This window comes from Lonchura striata, chromosome 1 (assembly GCF_050655825.1).
Source record: "Lonchura striata isolate lonStrDom1 chromosome 1, ASM5065582v1, whole genome shotgun sequence".
In the NCBI taxonomy this organism is placed as follows: Eukaryota; Metazoa; Chordata; class Aves; order Passeriformes; family Estrildidae; genus Lonchura; species Lonchura striata.
In genome coordinates, this window is record NC_140703.1 from 50049968 (window position 1) to 50065000 (window position 15033).

The 15033-nt window shown below is 36.6% G+C and overlaps 1 long non-coding RNA gene across 1 annotated transcript in view; it reads right to left on the reverse strand.

Moving 5' to 3' along the window:
• Window positions 1–15033, reverse strand: part of LOC146768666 (uncharacterized) — a 201334-nt gene that overhangs the window by 164118 nt on the left and 22183 nt on the right. The gene's annotated exons all lie outside the window — the stretch shown is intronic.

The following is a 15033-nucleotide window of genomic DNA, read 5'->3' on the forward strand; positions in this document are numbered from 1 at the left end:
CATAGTGTGTTTTGTTTCATTAGTTCCTGCACATGTTTTTCAATTCAAGACAGGTAAGTGAAAGAAAGGAGAGGAAGGAAGCAGGAAACAGGAGTGCTAAGGACAAGTGTGTAGCCTGGATGCCTCCAGATCTACCTGTGGCGTGTCTCAGACCATGCTCTGTCAGATAGCTAAAGCAGGTTGTATCTTGTCTCTGGCATTGCCCATGGAAAATAGAGCATGGAAGGAGGAAGAGACTGCAAATCCTATTCTCATTCTGATAAAGAGGTGATATGTCTGAATCATTTGCTCAAATTCCTGGATGACATCCCAGGACCAATGATGGATGTCCTTCACAGCCCAAAACTAGAATGCTTGAAATGGGAAGACATCCTACCACGGAGACGAACAGATGGTAATAAACATGTCTTGTGTTATCCTTCTAGCCCCTTCCTGTATCTCACAATGGTTTTTAGAATAACCTAACAGAACTTGTCTGAATGTTTCTCAGCAAACTCAAATTTCATGGACATGTGCTGCTTTTCCTGAAACACTTGTGAAGATTGCTCTGTGGGAATGAGGTGTTTAAAACTCATTGATTGCATGCTAATTGGCTATAGATTGTGCAAGCATGAACATGAAAGATAAACATAAACTATCAAAATTCAACATTTAGAAACAGAATTTAATTTAAAACTTTCAAAGAATTTCGTGAAAACTTTCAGAAATTGTGAAAATATAGAAACTTTCAGCTTTATTACAATGCAGAGTGGAAACAATCTTCAGAAATCTAAACACTGACTGTTCTGACAATGTCTACATTATTTTCTAACACTTAGAAACAGATGTATACTTCAGGTTAAACTCTCATTTCTTCACTACAAATTAGTGCTAAGTATCATACAATTACATTTGTAGCTTTACAACCTTAATTATTGGCACGTGGTTCCCAGTTCTTCAGAACTGAGTTATTTTGGGTTTTTCCTGACTATTTTTATTTTCCCGTTGATCTTTGAACTTGATCCAGCATTCTTTACTCAGGCTAAAGTCCCATTAAAGTAATTTTTGCCTGAGCAGGAATTGCAAGATCAAACCCTTTGTCACATCATCAAATTTCATTTTCTTACATAAATAAGTGAATAACTCAGTTAACAACACCACTGAACATCTTCCACTGCCCTTTTCTTTAAATTCACTTTGTTCCCTCCTCCTATGCCTTTGTTGGTCTGACATAAGGAGTTAAAAAATACATCCATTCAAAAATACAAGGTTCTGCGGAAAAATATTCCTTATGATTATGGACATTATATGAGACATTAAAATTCTGGCGTTGTCTTCTTTACAGAGTATGGAAAGGAAGATAGGAAATAGTACAGTTCAGAGCCATTACTGTGGAAAACAGTGAAAAGAGGAAATAAACCAGTGAAAATTTAACTCATTCACACCTTCTTCTTTGCTGTACATTGAATTTCAGAGTGTAACATGCATATAATCAATTTGGACTTGGTTTGCAGTCATATATTCCCTAGTGGGGCCTAGTATCTTGACCATGAATTTCAAAATAACTACACAAAGTGATGATAAAAAGTAGATTTTTCTACTGGAACTAATGGTGATTCCTTCCGTTGTTTTGCACAGCATATGCTGTTCATAAATAATGTCAGAATTGGGCCAAGTCCCCTTAAGAAAGGTGGTCATTTAATGTAAGTAAATCCACATTAAATATTGAAGATCAGAAAAAAGCTGCCTTTTCAAAGAGGTCACTTTTAAGTGAAGGAAACAACAATGCATGTGTGCGGATGGCCAGTTCCACACTGGGTGACACAGAGTTAATGGCTCATAGAGAGCATATACATGTTTTTTAAAGATGTTTTATTGCTTACAAAAGGAAGTAGTCTAGAGAGACTGGATACATAAACTGGCTCCAGCCAGCTGCGGCTGTCAGGCTAGGAAGGATCCTGTTCAATTAGTGTTGTAAAATAAAATACTTTGTAAAGGAAATAAACACTATGAGAGCTAAGATTCATGCTTTCAAATATACACAAGGTTTGAATTTTTAATTAGGGCTGCTAATTACAGTCATCAGAAAGCAGAACAGAATAGATTTTACCTTACATTTAGCAGACAAGCCTTCAACCCCAGTGTATTTTTCAATTTCATTAATATTTTATGAAAATGGCCCTTGCAGCTTCAGCCTATTCTGTGCCTCCTACAAAACTGCCCCACATTATGGATGCCAATGCCTTTAAGCCATGTGCATTAGTGAGATGACAAAATGCAAAACAGCATCTTGTCAACCATTGCATCAATTGATTCTATTAGATAGTGTAAAAACAGTTGGGTGTGAGTTATAATTTAGCTGACACTAATGATGAAACAAGACACTGGCTGGGAGCAGACATTAGCTATAAGCCAGAAATTAATGCTTCTAATATTTTTGAACAAATTAACCTTAATGAACTGGCCATGTATATACTGTAGAATATACTGATAAGTCAATTAGTAGAGAATAGAGGTTATGTATATATAGATATATATTTAAAAAATGTATGGTTATAGAGAGGATAGAGAGTTCCAAGCATACAATGCTATTAAGAGCAAGATAGACCAGACACAGTGTTGATACATTCACAGAAATGTCTTAATTTCACTGATATTTTACTGTTATAAACTTCAGGAGCTGGTTGTCCAATTTCTAAATGCTTTCATAATGTACTAACCAAAATTTACAGTCTATTTCCTTTTTATTCACTACCACTTGTAAGCAAGCTGTGTTAGAGATTCTCACATGTTCTAAATCCAGTCACTGGCTAAAAGGATGCAGCAGCATCTTAAAATTAATATAGCTAATATAAGACCCTAAATTCTAGGAATTCCATTTACTGGCAACCTAGAAAACAGAAGTGGTTAATTTATAAGGAAGCACACAACAAAGGTAAGGCACTTGCCAACAATAGTTTGTTGGTTTAACTTTGACTTGCTTTCCTGGGAAAGAAGAAAACAGAATTTTCAATGTGAACTGTCAGCCCCACTTATGACAGGGCTTCACTAGTTAGAAATTCAGAGTTCCTCCTCCATTGGCAGAATGATGTAAAGAAAACCACCAAACAAAATTCTTTCAAGTTTCAACTACAACTCTACTTAAATAATTTACTTTTTAGTTTTACTCAGACTATTCTTTTTAAACTTAGTTGACATTTTCGTTGACAAGCACATTTTATTGCACAAGATCAGTAGTGGAATTGGCAGTGAAAAAGAGACAGAGAGGAAAAAAGCTGGCTCTACTCAATGAGAGAACTACTATCTTGCCTTTGGGAAAAATCGTGCTGGCATTGACCCTTTCTGAAGCCAGCAAGAAGTGGCAAACCAGTCACTGGAAGTAAAATATTTGGTAACTTTGAATGTTTCCTTCTCCTACAGGAAATAAACCAGAGGCTGTTCAGCTAATACATTTAAATCAAACCAAAAATAATTATATCAAAAAAAGTTGGGAGTGAGCATAAAACCTTTAAATTAATCCAATAGATAGCAAAAAAGAAAATTATTAAATCACTGAAAACATAAATATGAAAGCCTTCCCTTCTGAATTACTGAGCTGTTGTTAAAATTAGTGGAGAGAACAAAAATACAGAGAAAAAAAAAGTGGAAATAACATCTCAAGGATAGCTTTCCGTTTCTAAGATTTCTGTCTCATATTCCAAATGCATAATGCTGCATAATGATCAAAAGAGAAGGCACTAAACAAAATGTACTTTCAAGAAATTAACAGATATTTGCATTACATACTTAATGATTGACCAATGCTTCTGAAGTGCTTTATGGAGGACACAGAAAGAGCTACAATAACATCCCAACCAATATTCCATTCAAAGAGATCTGTTCCAATAAAGCTACACATCAAAGCTGCTCTAGGAGTGTTGGAGTTCTAGGCTGTTATCCACACTACACTCGTTTGGGAAAGTGTCTTAGGGAGCCATGTGAAACACTAAATCAGGAACTGGGATAGACATGTTTTGTGCCTTGTGTCCAGCTACTTAAATGAAGGCAAATCAATCCGTTTGCTAAGACAGTTTAATCAGAAGTTATTCTAGGTTTAATCCCAAAAGTTGCAAGGCTAATTCAGGACCCAATGCCAAATGCTTGTGTCATTGATGTGCAAGCAAAAGGTCATTTTGGTTTGATTTTTGACCAGGTGGAGGTCTTGGGCCTTAAACCAGACAATTCTCACTCTTCTGCCCTATTTTTCCTATTTCTCCTCTGTGGATAAACACTACCATCACCACCCCTTTACTAAAGGTGCTGTGTTTTGAGGTAATTTTTCAGGCAGGTCTCTGGAAAGAGCTGATCAACTCCTCAGATGAGACTGACATCTGTAAGGAATGTCCATTGTTTAAACCAGTGGGATTTTCATAAAGGAGTCCTTGACATAACTAGCATAAAAATACCAAGCGAAGTAAAATACATTTTGCCTAGGGAGCTCATTTCTAAATCAATGTAAGTAACTAGGTGCAATGAATGTACAATTCTCACTGCAGATTTTCTTAGATGCTTCTTCCAGAATATCTTCCACCATAACATAATTGTTCCTACACCAGTAATGGGAAATATAAGAGCAATGAGGCACAGCTTCAAGAATTGACCTGTCCTTTGAGTGTCAGTTTAACGATTAACAGCCTGGCATAACTTTGCTCTGTGTTGATTAGAGCTGTGCTGAATAATGTCTAGATTTTGCTCAAGAGACAGAATGCACTACAGATTTTTCCCTGAAGGAGGTGTGAAGATGGCCTCCTTGTTTCATTGGAAAGTTCAAATAGGTAGATGCAAGTCTTGCCATGACACTTGGCCTCATAGAGAAGGAACAATGCCTGACCTGTGTTATTTAACAGCATAGTTACTAAATTTATTTAGCCTTTGTAGCCCTTTCTGATACATTCTGCTAATGACCATTGCACTGCACATAGCTGTGGGAGTTACACATGGGTTAGGAACACAAAGGTGTGCTCAGTATGAACTTGAGATGGAACAAAAGAATAAATATGTATAGTGGTGGAAACCTGGCTTCCTTGTAGCCCTTTAGGAGGAATCTAAAGCTGTCTCAAAACTTTGCCCAATGCATTTTGCTGCTCCTGAAATTTCCCTCTTTAAAGTTTCAATAAAACTTACAGATGCCAAATACATTTCATGGAAGAGAGAGGAAAATATTGTCCAAAAGAGACCTCCATTTAATTTTCTAGTACCAACCAAGCCTATAAATGTTTTCTAAAAATTCACAGAACTCTTTAAGTTGATTGGATGAAGAGGCCATCTGCAGATGGTGTAATTTTCCATTTTTTGTGCTTCAAGGTCTCCAGCTCCTAGTGACTATTTCAAAGACCTTACTGAGAAAAAAGTCCTGCTGAGGTAAAAGCAAGGATTTTCTAAGGAAAATATCAAGCTTTCTGGGCATCATGATTTTGTACCCTACAATCAGCAATTTCTTTTTTATGTGCACCTTGATAAGAGAAGAGCTACAGTAAAAAATTGTATTTTAAAAGAGATTTCCATGAGAATGGTCCATATGGGGACCAAACTGACAACCTTGGTTTTACTAGCACCATACTCTAACCAAAATTTGATCCTCTTTGGAGCAATTTGGATCACAATTGGATCCTATTTGGATCTTTGGATCACGGTTTTGTCAGCCTGCCATTCAGACATGTCTTTATTTCAAAAGTTAGCTAGGGACAAAGCATTCTGAAGTCCAGCTGTAATCCCCTCACCTGCAAAGTTTTACAGACCACAGGAGATGACCAAGTGCTATGTTCCTACTGCATTAAACATGTCAGCATCAATCCAGCTTCTTCCAGTGGTCTGAAAATGAAGTGAGGACTCTAACTTTTCATACCCATCTTCCACAGAATATGGGTTTTTCTGAGTGGAAGGTGAACTCATCATGTGGGCAGAGAAGCAATACTGTGGTGCCAGCAGAGCAGAACACTTGTGGAATTGTCTTGTCTCAGTTTTGTTGATTAGGATTCTACCACACAAGCAGTCAAAAAACAGGTTTTCTGATATTTTAGACAAGGTTCGATCCTACCAGGTCTTTTTAACTTCATTAAGACCTACATAAAAATCCATAGCTCTCATGGTTGGTCTGAGTTCTTCAGAACGACGTGAACCCCCTGGCCACCCTTAAGACAAAGTATGAAACAAAGAAGAAATTAATCTTTCCTGACCACTGATAATCAGCCTCAGCGCTGTCACTACTGCAGTCTGAAAAGTGCACTAATGTTGATAATCTTCCTTCTGTGAACCCCCAAATTACCCCAGACTTATCATGGAATCCATTAAGTTCTATGGAAGAATTTTGTTTGCCAGATCATGTCACGTCACAGCAATTGTTCCCATGTGGAAGGCAACATCTCTATTTGATTCTCTAGAACATACCTACATAGATCATTCAAGGTAATGTCTGTCTGCCTTAGGAGGTACTTGGTGCTCGAAACTCTCCCTGGCGTCAGTGGGTGCTGAAGTCACTCAACTACTGGCTTGATTCCTTTGGGAGGACATTTGGGTGAAATTCCTTTCTAATGTTCTTATAAAAATAGATATGTGCTTTTACAGCTCTTAAATCTTTGTTCAGTAACTCCCCATCTTCAGTTTATGCCCTTATCCCTTGTTTGCTATCTCTTAAATAAATACAAAAAATAAATTCAAATACCAATTTTACCAGAAGAATGCATTCTTATGTAACTGAGTAAGGGTGTATGCCATATATATGTAATCTTATCTGTCTTTGGGAATGATTTCGGGTTTTTTACCACAGATTGTGCTGAGTTTGTCGCACGTTACCAGTTAGGTAGATATGTGGAGTCTTGGTGAAAATGAAGGCTCTATGCAAGCCAAGGCTAAGCCCTGTGTTTGGAGTGTAGTCCCTTGAGTCCATATGTCACTCCTCTCCATTTCTGACCTGGTGACAGCATAAGGAATTCACAAAGACCCCATGCTTTGGTGAGATTCAGTCCATCTCTGACTTCATTAATGCATGGGATGAGAATACACACTACATTAAGACCTGTTTATGTGCATCCCAGACCTACTGAACCTATTTAATTTTGCCCTCCCAGGAATGTGCTCTGGGTCAACATGCACTTTCACCTGCTAGATACAAATTAGAGCACTGAGAAGATGTATCCAGACAGAAGACTTGAGGGGATGGAGTCCCCAGGCTCCAAAAATTAAAAAAAAATCAGGGGAAACAGATGGGATTTTGCAGAAATACACACAAGCGTGAAGTGAGAGATGCAAGCATGAGAGTAGGAAAGGGAGGAAAACTACTTAAATATCTCCAGACCTCTATGCTGCAAAAGCTAGGGGTTGGTAACTAGGCTGGGGATTTTCCCATTTCCAGGCTCCACCCTGACAAGTCAATGGGTAGGTGTCTTGCTCACTTATTTCCTAGCGGATTAAGAAATAATTACAGCCATAGTAACGCTAACCCTTTCTTAAACACTTCTCCATGTTTTGCAGTGTCTTTCCACCAAACCATGCAGTATGCCACTGCCATTTGTTCTTTTAAGCACTGCAGAATCTACACTGGGGTAGTATCTTGCTGAAGGCAATGTGTGGAGCAGCAAAGGCAAAGAGGTGGGAAAAGAGGGACTATCTGTACTTCTCTAGTTTGTGACACAACTGGGCAAGGACTAGAAGTTTGGGCTATGGGTTTCACTTAGGGGGAAATAGGAATTTAAATGAATAAACACCTTGGGAGCTCACTGTGTGTAGTCAGTCTAAAAGTGATTCTATTGTCCTGTTGTTTGCTTAGACAAAAATTTTATCCGCTTTACTTGGAGTTTTTTCTGTGCAAAGTATAGGACTTTAAAAAAGGACTGCAACAACAGATGCCACATATGCTCTAAATGAAGGAGCCCACATCTGACTGAAAAATGCATATCTCTTTCCTGCATTATATAAAAATTAAGGATGTAAGAGTCCAGTTCAGGAGCCAAAAGTTCTTGTATAACCAAAGAACAAATAGCTGTGGTCCTAACAACAAACTCCTATTAACCTCAGTCGGAATTTTGCCTAAGATCTGAATGGAGGCTAAGAAAACTGCAGTCTTTAGCTCTGTGTGCACAAGGGGGTAAGATCACTGTTTCATGTAGGCATGACTGAGTAGTGCTTCAGAAGCACATTTCATCATATGCATGCAGAAACACTGACCTTTCAGACCTATGAAACTTGCATCCTAGTAAACATTTTGCTCACCAAGGAGGAAAACACAAGCCAAGAAATATATTTAGGGGGAAAAAAAGCCCAATAAAAAGAAAGAAAAAAACCCCAAAGAATATCGTAGTTTTTCATATAATCACTAGAAGAATCATTTAATGGTGTTTCCCATGTAATTACTGCCAGACCTGTTTAGCAAATCTGAAATACTCATTAGCAATTACTTAACTATACATATATTAAAGCTTAATTAGTAAATAAATTAAGCATATAATTAATTGCTTTAATCACTAGGCTTTTAATATTGTAATTATCACTTGATACATTAAGGGCATGTTAAGAATACTTTTCTCCAAAAAATACATTGTTAATTAATCATTAAAACTTATCTTACTACATGCTCATTAATTATTTATTACCGATGCTGGGCCAAATTCTTCTCTCAATTACAGAAGAGCTAACTCTGTTGAAACCAATAGAGCTTCACTTGCATGAATTAAAGCAGAATTTGGTCCTACTAATTAAACTTAAAATGTTTGTCAGAGCATAGTACCATAGATGGAAATCTGTAGTGCCTGGCTCATTTTAACCCAAGAGGTGCAAACTGCCTTTCTTTCTTTCCTTTGCTATGGCCAAGCATTGTCCTTCTGTAGCCTGAGCTCTGAGGCAACAAGCTGGGCTTCATTTCTAGCCCTGCCTTTACCTCTGAATTCCAGGTCAGTGTGTGGACAAGAGAGTTGCCCAGATGCTCTTAAGGAGACAACTGATTACTTCTAGGGATAAGCTGAGCTTTTCCCCCTGCAACACCTAAAAGGAGCCTAAAAGTATCAGACTCCAAGGATGTTAATTTGGAAGGTGACTGTAAGACCCAGAGGTCAAAGGACAGTTAATGAAAACCAAACACAAACTCTAGCTACATTTTTCTTATCCTGGATATAGTTTTTCTATCTCAAATTTGTAATCATCACAGGATGGAATTTTTTTACTTGGAATTTGGTATAAATAAAGTATTTGCCAAAATGGGCCAAATGGCCTTAGTTAAGATTTCTTGAGGGGGTAAGAGTAATAATATTGTCTGCAAAAGGTCTTCATACATAAACAGTCATATTATGAATTGTTGCAGAGAAAGCAGGATGAGGAGGGAGAAGGAGTAAGCAATTTTTGAGCAAGGGGTATGTATTCATATATACAGAGCACAGAAGCTGAAGCCGTTGAAATATCAGTGTGAAGCCTTCTATGGGTTTCCTTTCACAGTCCCAGTGGGACTCTCCCAGGCACAGCCTATTTGCATGAATGCAAAATCTTAGTTGCATAAATGTAAATGTAGAGTAAATGAAAAAATTGAGATTTAATGACAATGGACTTATGGGCTTTGGAATGTGGATGTGCATATGCAGTTTACTATTTACACATGCACTTATCTCCACCAAGGTCTCAAACCCTGATGAAAAAAAAAAAACCACCCAATTTTTCTGCTTTGATGAAAGCAATACCTGTTTTAAGTAGGTGAAATTAAACAGCATTTAGTACTTCCTAGGAGGTAGGTACCTTTTGAGACCAGCCCAAGGTCTGTGTTAAAAACCTGATCTTCTGGATTTATTGCTGGGTTTTGGGAGGGCTCCCAATACAGCTTTCAGAAGAACACACTGAAATCTTCATTGCTTTACTAAGATAGCAAAGAAATAAATACACTAATGTATACATGCACATATTCATTCTGAGTCTTTAAATGACTGTTCTAGAAAGAAGAACAGAAAGAAAATATTTAATTTTAAATGGTTTAGGATTAAGCAGATCTTTCTTCATAATAACTTACAGCAGAGTGTTTCAGTGCTTTAGCACACTCCAATCTGTTATTTAGGATTGCAGGATGAATAAAAGAAAATCCCTACCTTAGAATCATCTGTGAGTTTTGAAACCATGATCGGTCCTAAGAAAAACTTCTTTCCTCTAGTCCCTTTTGCACTGAGAGAAAGAAAAGTGACTTGGAAAAAAGAACAGACTGTGGAGGCGACCCTCAGCAGTCACATTACACTGACCAATCTGTGATGGTAACAGTAACTACAGTCTTGTAGAGTCATTATATAACTCTAAATATTTGTGTTTTGTGGTGAACATTTCCCAAGTGGAAGATCATCATAGTGAATCTTGCTTACATACCCTTCCTTAAGCTTAGAGGCCATATCTAAGCAAGGTTTAGACATCTGCTAAGGGAATTTTAGGGCAGGGTGTGCTTACAGGGTTTTTGGCAATGGAAGTTGTATTATCCAAAGGATGAAGAGGAGGCTTCTCACTTCTGAGGTGCTCTCCGTAGGTTTGAGCTCCAATGATAAAATGGCTAAAGCTACTCAGGTCCCCCACCAGAGTGAGGAAATCTCAAAGTCAGAAAAGAAACCCTCTTGGGTCTCATTGCATCAGTCCTTTAAACAAGAAATAAAGATAGATGCATGATGAAAATAAGTTTATAAAAAATTATGGGGCAAATTTAAGATTAAAAAAATATGAGCTCTTTGGTCTTAAAGAATTTCATTATTTGAATGCCCAATTAATTATTCCTTTGACAACTTCTTTACAAAATAATAATGCTTTTTCCTATCCTATAGGGACCATTCTCATTCCTATGCGAGGCACGTAGACAGTGGCAACTTGGCAGAACCTATGTAGAGAGAAATGGTTCACTTATCTCCAAATTTACGTTAAAAGATACGTGCTTCTGACTAAAGCAAAAGATTTATTTAGGCTTCTTTATTTTTAGGAAAAAAATGGAAATACACAATATTTGACACAGTAAACAAGACAATATAGGCCCAAGTCTTTTGGTACTACAAGCTATGTGCTCCTGTTCTTGACCATCATTATTCAAGAGGACTCTAATGACATTGTTAAATGACTCCTGAAAGAAATTCAACTTGATTGTTCTAATAGTATTTCTTTATACTGATTATGAGTCTGTATGTGGACATTATTCACTGTAGAAATTGGTCTTCTCGAAAGCAAAATAAATATACTAGAAACATGCTGGCAATCTCCTTAAAATAAGCAAATATGCAGTATTGGTTTGTGCCTTGACAGACAAAGGTGGCAATTGTTCTTCTTTTATAATGACAATATTCTCATAAATTTATCTCAATGTTGTGGGGAAAGTCTACCCTGGTTCAAATGAATATAACTAAACTGATTCTTATTCTTAATATAAACTTAAGTTGGATTCATACATATTCAAATGTGTTTGAATGTATTTATTACTTCAACTTAAAGCAGTAAATTGTTAGTGACCAAAATCAAAGTAAGCAAGAGTTAAATCAGTGGAAAATGTTCCTGACTAGGGATGTCAGGATAAAATTTTATAATAGAAAGTAATTTCAATTAAGCAAATGCAGCTTTTTTTCAATGCTCAAAAGGTCTATAGAGATGCTTTAGTAAATCAATATTTTCTGAATCATTATTTTATATTATATTTTATAATTCACATGAAAAAATAGCTGTGTAGAGTGCTATGCACAACTGGGATGGTTTAACGATGTCAGATTTGCATAGAGAAAAGCAATATACTGTAACAGTGGGCTTGGTTTCTTCTTTTCCTGATTATTCCAGCAAAGCTAAAGTAAGGATTGCTAGCAGCTGTAGGTATGAAATTCCTTGTGTGTGCATGTAGTACAAATAACAATTGAGCAAATCCCAGCTTGCAGACTTCAGCCATTTTGTTGACACTGTCTACAGTCTGATCTTCCTCACTTGGGCACCTGACTTGCATCTGCATTTAAGAGCCTATTGAGGCAGGTTTCCAAAGGAAGCACCGAAACTTTTTGCACAGGTACTGGAGACACGTGCCTTTGAGAGCCTCCAGTCTCCTGAGCTGTGCACCTGAACTCAGCCAGGTGGGACTGCTTGGCCCTGCACTGTCTCCTGGAGCTGTTTCTGGGATTTGAGTGCTTCCTACAGAGTGCTGCCGCTCTGCCTGACAGCGCTGGGGTACTAGTCAGGCACCGGGGGTAGGGGAGGGTGGCAGAGGGCAGCTCCCAGCAATGCCTGCTGCAACTTTCACACTTTGTCTTCAAGCTGCCTCCTGAAGATTTTACTGTTGTTCCTCACCCTGACATTCCTTAATCAAAAAGACTTGTCCTAGAGTAAAGGTACGTGTTTCTTCCTGGCTCAGATGGAAATACTACTAAAAAAACAAGGATCCCAGGTGGACCTCAGTTTATCTCAGATGTGCTACAAGTGCTCTTGAGTTTTCAAAGTGCACCGGGGGGAAATTTCAGGGACCAATTCAGGTCATGGTTTAAGGTAAAATAGATTTTTATTAATAATCGTTGCAGCTATACATTTGTGGATGTTACCAGTGAAGGCAATAAGAAAAACAACTATAAACTTATAAAAAGAAGCATTTTATTCCTGCCCTTGCCACTACATGTACTGGGAAGGAACTATATTGGCTCTTTTTTAGCTAGTAATGTCTAATGCAGGAAGACAGGAATAAGCAGAGTAGAAAGCACCTGTCAGCTCTATTTCCCACTCTCCTTGATTAGCATGAAACATTAATAGGGCTCTCAGAAATTCTGGTCTGAAATGGGCTTTGCTTGAAAACGTGTCTGCCTTTACTGCACAAAAGCTGCTGTCATTAAAAGAGGGCAGATAACTAAAGAAGACTCTTTCTTGAAATTTATACCATTTTTTCATACAATGACAAATTATTTTAATAATAGGAATCGCACACTCTGCCATTTGTATAATGTTTCCCATAAAATTCTCCCATTAAATTTGCTCTTCTACTTGACTCATATCTTTTTAAAAAAATGACACACACAAAATGATACATCACGCATTCTTACAAAGAATTGGAAGTGAACATACTGTAATGGGTTAACATACGTTTTAATAAAATTTTCATTGTTGCACATTTCACTTTTCGGTACTGAGAGCCAGGGCTGTACCAGTAACCCCAGGCAATGCCTAAGGATAAAACAAATCATACGGTAGTGAACTATTTTCACCTATTTATCCTTCTACTGAAAATATATTCATAAATACAAAATGAAGCTAAGGTACATAGCCAGTAACATTACATATAACAAAGATATTCCCGAGTATTTTTGTTCTATTATTTTTTAATAATGTACCTTCTGCATTTATAAGATACTTCAGCTTCTGTTTTTCTTCCTTACATATCTTGTAAGGCACCAAACTGTTTTCATTTTTGTCTCCCCAAAGTGTGCAGTAACAAATATTTGAATCCATAGAGTCAAATTAAATGCTATTGCACAACCTATTATAGAACATTTACTACAAGTCAAAAATGTATGCAGGTCTATTTATCTAGCAAGTGGAGTTTCCTGAAGAAGAAACTTTTGATTTGTGGCATATATAAGTTTATTTGCATGTAGACAGACAATGTGCCTCAAAAGATCTGTGTCATCAAAATATTCCTGTACACATCAGCATATTAACTGCTTGCTAGATAGGGTTATCTCAGAGATTAAATACTGAAATTAAAAAAAAAAATATTTGCCCTGAATATTCATTTTACTATAGAGGTATTGTAAAACTTAAAAATAATAGGTTTTGTTTCTTCATTAGTGCATAAGAATTATGGAATTATAATTACATTTTATTGAAACAAATTAAAATTATGTGGTAACAATAAATAAAGCTAATTCAAGTTGCACCTAAGCTCTAATTTTTGTGATTGTTTATCTTGTTACCTAGGATCAGATATTTAAAGGTGAAATCAAAACCACAGATGTTGTAAATAAAAAAGAAGCTGATCTAATTACTCTTTATTTGATAACACACATTTTAAGATTTCAAATTTTAAAATATCCAGATCTTCTTTTCCCCTTGCTGTCTCCCCTCTCTTCCCAAGTCTGATTTCACAGATGAAAAGATGTTTCAGCTTGTCTCCTAATATGTTACTAAAGACCATGTGTCTTCTACAAGAATGATGTTATACAGAATGAAATGCAAGCATATTTATTCAACAAAGCAACATAAGAAAAACAAAGTGAGTTTACAGACAGCTTGTAAATCTTAAAATATTTGCTTCTAATAGTAAGAAATCTTTCTGATTATACATAAATAGGGAAATATATTATAAAAAAATCTTAGCATACTTATAATTTACAGTGGTTAGTTTTTTCTTTATGTATTAAAATTATCCATAAAGGATTTTCAACTTATTTTTTCCTCATTTAATTTTATAAATGCATCACTTTTCATAAAAAGGAGAGATAATGACAAAATTATTTAGGCATTTTACCACTCTGCTTACATATGAACAATGCTGGTAAGGAACTTGCTGTTCTTCATAGGCTCAGACAGCATTACTAGAATTTACATTTCTACATGTTTTGATGCATCCCAATAGTCCAACCCAGAAAGAGAGAAGATGAGTTGAAGAGAATTCTAAAAAATTTACATGAAACAGTCAGTAACAACACATGAAAAATGGCAAAGGAGAATTCTGATGTGTGTGCATGTGTTGCTTGCTTTCTCTCTCTTCCTCTCTCTCTCCCCGTCTCTCTTTTTCTTTCTTCATGCAAATCCTTCCTAATCTAATAACAACCAATAAGTCTATAAGAAACAAAATTCGACTCCAAAACTGTTACTTTATAGCAACAGAACAAAAGGTATAATGCATATTTGCTAGCTACGGTGCATTTTCTAGTAAAAAATGCTTTGCAGTCTGCTGGCTTGTCAATCTTTAATAGAAACTCATCAATTATTTGTGGGCAGGAGATTGAAGCAGCTAATAGCTCAAATATATTCCTCTATTTCATTGCATCAGTAGCTCTAAATTAATGCCTGTATTTTCCCCCACTAAAATAAGTTAAAATAAATAAATAAATG